Raw genomic sequence first — 8545 nt, 5'->3', positions numbered from 1 at the left:
GCCCATTCGTAAGGATCATTAAAGGAGAAATTTTAAATTTCGCTGCGTTTTGGATCGCCATTCTCCTTCAGTGGTATCAGAGCCACTTACGAAACCATGAATCTGATAACTGTTTATTTTCTGTATTAATACAATTAAAGACAGAATGAATCAAAGAATAAGCGAGTAATTAAATCGAGATCGATCAAGTTATATATATGATATAAGTAATCCTGATGCAAAATACGGTATATATGATATATTGTTTCTGTTTCATTCATTCAAACACTTAATGGTTGTTTTCCTTTGAGCGATCAATGGTCGTTTGCTTCTTGATCCGACATTAGTATGGTGAAGCAATGACGTGTTGATCAATCATACTGAATCAACAATCGAGATGTGTTTGACGGTCTGAAATTGGTGCATTAGGGTTAGTGACGGCACAAGGGTTGTGTTGTCAAAGAGTTATGCGATTAGGGTTGTGACTGCACAAGAGTTGTGCTTTCTAATAGATTTTCGAACAGTGTTAACCGGTTAACGTATATGGTTAACCGGTTAATGCAAGACGGAATACAACTTCGTAACAGATTTTCAACAGTGTTAACCGGTTAACGTATTTGGTTAACCGGTTAACGCAAAACAGAATACAAATTACGAACAGATTTTCAACAGTGTTAACCGGTTAACGTATTTGGTTAACCGGTTAACGCAAGACAAAATACACCCATTCCCGCTGACCGGGCAGCGGACCTCGGCTAACTCTGCGTAGTGTGATCGGTCGTAGAAATTTAATTTGGTTTTAATTGATTAAAAGAATTAAAATTAATAATAATAATAATAATGTGTTTATTATTGTCTTGTGGTGATCGGTTATGGCCTTAGTTTTCCTTTATTTTGTTTTGGGTTTTAAAATACGACTTGCGTGTTGTGCCTCTCTTTTAATCTCTCAATGTAACTTCTTTTCTCATCTCACTCCCTCGTATGTAAAACGAGTTTCTTTTATGTAATGTAATGTTATGAAGAAAGAGAAGAAGTCAATATCAAAGGAGGACAACCTTGAAGATCTTGCTTGGAGAAGCTTAGATCGTTATTAGGTTAGCTTAGGTTCTCTCATTGGCTTGGGAGAACAATTGCGCTAGGGGCCATAACTGTTTCATTATATATTTATGTTGATACATGTGTATGTATGTTGATGCATGTGAGAGACGATTTATATGATAAATAAGCCGGTGAGATCAGAATAATTGCAAATTCCTTCAAATTAAATATTAAGTTTATGCTTTCCAAGTTTTAACACTCATCAAAACTAGTATCGGATAATGTAGGTTTCGCCTACGCGAGGTGCATGTTCTATATTAGTAAGGTGCGATGGGATAATTGTAATATCCAATTGTTAAAATAATGGGTCAAACTTGACTAAACAAATTATAATAAGATTATATATGTTTAGAAGCAAGAGTTGGAAATTATCCATGTGATGGATTGGAATAAGGAGTTATTCACCCAACTAAAATATTCGAGAGTTGTATTAGATACAATTGGAAGGAGTTCCTACCTAAATAACCTAGTTTTGTGTAATCCGCCTACGCGGACTTAAAACGGAGTGAAATATGGATCTCGACCCACTAGAAAATCTTCCAACGGGATTTTCCGAATCAAATGGTGAGGGTAATTTGTTTTGAGTAAAATAGTGGGAGCATATTTAATTAAAGGCATAATTAAATATGTCATTGATACTTATATTTTCATTACTTCTTATGTAGATTACCATGACAACAAACACCTCTAACAACATCTTGCGATCAATCCTTGACAAAGAAAAATTGTCTGGGACAAATTTTCTGGATTGGCACCGAAACCTGAGGATTATCCTCAAACATGATAAAAAGTTGTATGTCTTGGAGAAACCTGTTCCTGAAGAGGAACCTCCTAGTTCTGCACCTAAGGCAGAAAGAGATGCTTATAAGAAGCATGTTGATGATGCCAATGAAACTGCTTGTCTCATGCTAGCTACCATGAACTCAGAATTGCAAAAGCAACATGAGAACATGGCAGCGTTCGATATGATCGAACACCTGAAGATGCTCTATCAAGAGCAAGCAAGGCATGAGAGGTTTGAAGTTTCAAAAGCCCTTTTTCAAGGCAAGTTAGCTGAGGGAGCCCATGTAGGTCCCCATGTGCTTAAGATGATTGGGTATGTGGAAAATCTTGAGAGATTGGGTTTTCCCCTCGGAAAGGAACTTGCAACTGATTTGATCTTGCAATCGTTGCCAGATAGATTCAGTCAACTTGTCCTAAATTTCAATATGAATGATATGGACAAATCTCTTCCTGAACTGCTAGCCATGTTAAGAACTGCTGAGCAGAATCTGAAGTCAAAAGGGAAGTCCATTCTGATGATCGGAAATGGAAAGAGACAGAACAAAAGGCCCACCAAGCAGGGTGATAAAGGGAAAGGCAAGGAAGTTGCCAAACCCAAACCCACCGTTGCTGCTTTAAAGCCTAGTGGAGGCATAGCAAAAGAAGGCACCTGCTTCCATTGCGGTAAGACCAGACACTGGAAGAGAAACTGCCCAAAGTACCTGGAAGATAAGAAGAATGGAGTAGAGACTTCAACTTCAGGTATTTTTCTTATTAAAATTAATTTATCTACTTCTGCATCATGGGTATTAGATACTGGATGCGGTTCTCACATTTGTACCAATGTGCAGGGACTAAAAAGGAGTAGAGATTTGGCAAAAGGTGAAGTCGACCTACGAGTTGGCAATGGAGCAAAGGTTGCTGCTTTAGCCGTAGGAACTTATGTATTGACTTTACCTAGTGGTTTAATAATTCAATTAGAGAACTGTTATTATGTACTTGCAATTAGCAGGAATATTATTTCCATTTCTTGTTTGGACAAGTTTGGTTTTTCGTTTATAATAAGGAACAATTGTTGCTCAATTTATTTGAATGATATATTCTATGCTACTGCACAAATGAACAATGGACTATATATCCTTGATCTTGAAATGCCTATTTATAACATTAATACTAAAAGGATGAAACTTAATGAGTTAAATCCAACTTACCTTTGACATTGTCGATTAGGCCACATAAATGAGAAACGCATTTCCAAACTCCATAAAGATGGACTCTTGGACTCTTTTGATTATGAATCATATGAGACATGCATATCTTGTTTAATTGGAAAGATGACAAAGTCTCCATTCACAGGAAAAGGTGAAAGAGCTAATGATCTTTTGGCCCTCATACATACTGATGTATGTGGACCACTAAACATACCAGCCAGAGGAGGTTTTCAGTACTTCATCACATTTACTGATGATTTCAGTAGATATGGTTATGTGTATTTAATGAAACACAAATCAGAGTCCTTTGAAAAGTTCAAGGAATTCAAGAATGAAGTACAAAACCAACTAGGTAAGAATATTAAAACTCTTCGATCAGATCGAGGTGGTGAGTATTTAAGCCTAGAGTTTGATGACCATCTGAAAGAGTGTGGGATCCTATCCCAACTTACTCCTCCTAGAACACCCCAATGGAATGGTGTATCTGAGAGAAGAAATCGAACCCTGTTAGACATGGTCCGATCCATGATGAGTCACGTCGATCTTCCAAACTCCTTTTGGGGACATGCACTATTGACAGCAGCTTACACACTTAACCGTGTTCCATCCAAAAAGGTTGAGAAGACACTATATGAGATATGGAGTGGTAAGAAACCTCATATGTCTTACATGAAGATTTGGGGTTGCGAAGTTTATGTGAAACGACAAATTTCAACTAAGCTTGAGCCCAAATCTGACAAATGCTTATTTGTGGGGTATCCTAAAGAAACAAGAGGGTATTACTTCTACAATCCTTCAGAGGGAAAAGTGTTTGTTGCTCGAACTGGAGTTTTCCTAGAAAAGGATTTTATTTCCAAAGGAATCAGAGGGAGGAAAGTAGAGCTTGAAGAAATTCAAGAATCACAAAGCATCGATACACCTATGGAGGAATTAGAGCAGCAAACACAAGTAGTTGTGGAAGAGCAACCTGCTCAAGTAGAACAAGACCAGCGTAGGTCAAGCAGGATACATCACATACCTGAGAGATATGGATATCTCATAACTGATCAAGGTGATGTATTACTCATGGATCAAGATGAGCATGTGACCTACCAAGAGTCCATAACTGGTCCCGAGTCTGAGAAGTGGCTAGAAGCCATGAAATCTGAAATGGATTCCATGTACACAAACCAAGTTTGGACCTTGGTAGAGCCTCCTGTAGGAGTTAAACTTATAGGATGCAAGTGGGTCTTCAAAAAGAAGACTGACATGGATGGTAAGGTACATACCTATAAGGCAAGACTTGTTGCAAAAGGATATAAACAAATTCATGGGGTTGACTATGATGAAACCTTTTCATCAGTTGCAATGCTTAAATCTGTTCGGATTTTACTTGCTATCGCTGCATATCATGATTATGAAATATGGCAGATGGATGTCAAAACTGCTTTCCTTAATGGGAATCTTCTTGAGGATGTGTACATGACACAACCTGAAGGATTTGACATACCAGAAGAAGCCCAAAAGATATATAAGTTACAAAGGTCAATCTATGGATTGAAGCAAGCTTCCAGAAGCTGGAATCTTCGTTTTGATGAAACAATAAAACAATATGGATTCATCAAGAACGAAGATGAGCCTTGTGTCTACAAGAAGGTTAGTGGGAGCATGATCGTTTTCCTGGTATTATATGTAGATGACATATTACTCATTGGAAACGATGTCCCTACCCTGCAACAAGTAAAGTCTTGGTTGGGGAAATGCTTTTCTATAAAGGACCTAGGTGAAGCAGCCTATATATTAGGAATCAGAATCTATAGAGATAGATCACAAAAACTGCTTGGCCTAAGTCAGAGTACGTACATAGACAAAGTGCTGAGACGCTTTAACATGCATGATTCCAAGAGAGGATTCATACCTATGTAACATGACTTGTGTCTATCAAAAACACAATCCCCTTCAACTAAGGAAGAAAGGGATCGCATGAATAAGATTCCATATGCATCTGCAATAGGATCTATCATGTATGCCATGTTATGTACTCGACCAGATGTCTCGTATGCTTTAAGTGCAACGAGTAGGTACCAATCTGATCCTGGTGATGCCCATTGGGTAGCTGTCAAGAATATCCTTAAGTATTTGAGAAGGACTAAGGACTCATTCTTGATATATATATATATGGAGGTCAGGAAGAGTTGGCTGTAATTGGATACACCGATGCTAGCTTCCAGACAGATAAGGATGACTTTAGATCCCAATCTGGTTACGTGTTTTGCTTAAACGGTGGCGCTGTGAGCTGGAAAAGTTCAAAGAAAGATATAGTTGCTGATTCTACAACCGAGGCCGAGTATATTGCTGCCTCAAGTGCAGCAAAGGAAGTTGTTTGGATCAAAAAGTTCATTAGTGAACTTGACATAGTTCCTAGCATTGTGGATCCCATTGGTCTCTATTGTGATAACAATGGTGCTATGGCACAAGCTAAGGAGCCTAGATCTCACCAACGATCCAAACACATACTTAGGCATTATCACCTCATTCGAGAGATAATAGATAGAGGAGATGTGAAAATATGTAGAGTACCTACACCTGACAATATTGCTGACCCACTGACAAAGCCTCTTGCGCAGCAGAAGCATGATGGTCATACTAGATCTATGGGTATTAGGGGTATGCCTGATTGGCTCTAGTGCTAGTGGGAGATTGTTGGTGTAAGCCCTAGAGGCCAATACTTTTGGTACTTGTATCGAATTGTTTATTAATAATAAAAGGTTTTTTCTTTATTATGTTTGTTTAATAAAGTCCCTGGAATAGATAGTCCGTTTAATGTATCAAGTGTGACTTAATCATGAGAGCACATTAAACATAAGGGCACTATTCTTAAAGTATCCGTAGTCGAGCTTTATTATGAAGTGGGATAACATTAAAACATGAAGACTATTATGTTTATAGACTGATGATCACATCTCATGGATCATGGATAAAGAGTTATCAAGTCTCAAACATAGGTATGAATATTAAGAGTAATATTTATACTGGATTGACCCGCTATGAGAATACTATATAGAATGTTATGCAAAGTGTTATAGTTTATTCTCATGGTGATAATGGTGTATGCCACCCTTCGACCTGAAACCACTATGGACCCTAGATGTAGAGTCGAGTGCCTTGTTGCTGATCAAACATTGTCCGTAACTGGATGACCATAAAGACAGTTGATGGGTACTACACGACGCATGCTAAGGGACATGAGTGACCTAGATGGAATTTGCCCATCCTGCGTAACATGATAAATGTCTATGGGCCCAATATTGAACTGGACAAGGATGACACGGTCTATGCCTTGTGTTCAATATAGATATAAGGGCAAAAGGGTAATTATACACATAATTATTATCACAGAAGAATTTGTCAGATCACATGACATTTTCGTGTCTTGGGTAGCAGTGATGTATTGCTAGATACTGCTCACTGTTTATCATGTTAAATACGTGATTTAATATAATTACCAATGCCGTGAAAACCTATAGGGTCACACACAAAGGACGGATTGATGAGAGATAGAGTAATTAAGGAATACCGTAATATACGGTGCCCTTAAGTGAATTATAGAACATCGTAAGGTACGGTGTACTTAAGTAGAATACGAAATATGGTAAGGCACCACGAGCTTAAGTGATTTTGGCATATTATAAGATATGGGCCATATACACTTGAGTGGGCTTTTTAGCTTGCAGCCCACACAAGTGGTTCTATAAATAGAACCCTTGTGTAGAAGCATTGTAACACTTGCAATTTCATTTCTCTTTCTCTCTCTCTCACTCAAAGCCTTCATACGTAGCAGCTAGCACTGAGATTGAAGGAATCCGTTCGTGTGGATTGAGTAGAGGCGTTGTCATCGTTCAATGTTCGTGATCGCCACAAGAGGTAACGATTCTATCACTGATCATGCCCATTCGTAAGGATCATTAAAGGAGAAATTTTAAATTCCGCTGTGTTTTGGATCGCCATTCTCCTTCATAAACTTCATCTCTCAAGATGAATGGATGGTATTGATCGGATGAAATTCTTCCCTTGATCAATTTGGTTTCTCTCCATCTTCATTTTCTCATCTTTATCTCCTTCTTCCCCAATCCTTCATTGACTAATGACTTCTCAAATATCAAATGCTAGTTGATTCATCAATGACCTTGTGTCCGATGAATCAACATGAGCTTGATTAAGATAGGTCCATCCAATTTTATTTTTGTGTGTGGTATGCTTTAGGAGTTTGGTTCTTTGTACCATGTCTCTAGCATGCATTAACACCAATATTTTTATTTCTCGGTCTCAGATAGTTGTGACTTTTACATAAGTCAAATTATAATTGCTTAACATAGAGCTGAATTTGTCCCAAAGGCATAACATTTTTGTAAGTGAGATTGTAAGTCTCCCATTCCTCATGGTATTGTATCAAGACTTAACCTTTTTTCCATTTGTGAGAGCTAGTGGCATACTTGTTGATTTATCCAAGTTGGATCCATTCTCATGGATGATGTGTTGGTTCATGTCTTCATGCTTATAAGGGGATGATTGAGTGTTCTCCAAAAAATGACTCACAACAATTTGTTTCTTCCACTAACATTTACTACCATCTTTTGTATTGACTTTATTTTAATGCAATTTAAAATTATGCACTTTATCATTCATTTCATTTACATTTCATGCAATTTTTTTATGTTTCATTCTTTTTTACTTTTCTCACTTGAGCCATATTTTGTGCGTGTATTATATTGTGCTTGTGATTTTGTTTGGTTGGTGGTCTTAGGACCTTAAAATACTTAATAAGAAAACCTAAAAAATATCTTGGTGGACTATTGGACTTCTATCTGGGACCTAATCTGAACTTATGGACTTAGAGTAGGCAACATCCCTATGCTTTGAAGGACTTGACCAATGCCATTATTTGAGACTTAGTTATCTTGGCCAATGACATTCATCTGATACAAGCCTTTAGAACTCCATTGGTTCATCCGCTATTTTGTCTATGTGCTTAAGTTGTTATTTTGATCTTATTGTTTTATCTGATGATTGTTTCTATGAGTTTACCACGAGGAATATTTCATCTGATACATTTGAAGACACTAAAGACTGCTTGATTGGATGTTTTGGCTATCTTTATTTGATTCCTTTAATCTTCATATTGATTGCTTGGATGGTTATGCTTGTTGCTTGCTCAATAGTCCAAAGGAAATGTGTTTCTATCTGACATTTTTGTCTTGTGGATTGCATCCCATTGGTCAGATCTTTTCAACTCTAAAGTTTTAAATTTTTGTCTAGGATAGTCACTTCATCTCCTCCCACTGCTTTAATTTCAAAATCTCTCCCTCATTTTCAAACCTTCTTTGCTTGTTATTTTCAACTTCGACATGTTTTAATGGTTAGAAACCTTGGCCTTATGCCATTGAATTTTGAAAACATTTTCTTAAATCAAACTTGTAAATAAACTTAATCATATTGACTTTAATTTCAAAAGACAA

Source organism: Lathyrus oleraceus, chromosome 1 (genome assembly GCF_024323335.1).
Source record: "Lathyrus oleraceus cultivar Zhongwan6 chromosome 1, CAAS_Psat_ZW6_1.0, whole genome shotgun sequence".
NCBI classification, from domain to species: Eukaryota; Viridiplantae; Streptophyta; class Magnoliopsida; order Fabales; family Fabaceae; genus Lathyrus; species Lathyrus oleraceus.
This window is presented reverse-complemented; position numbering follows the sequence as displayed.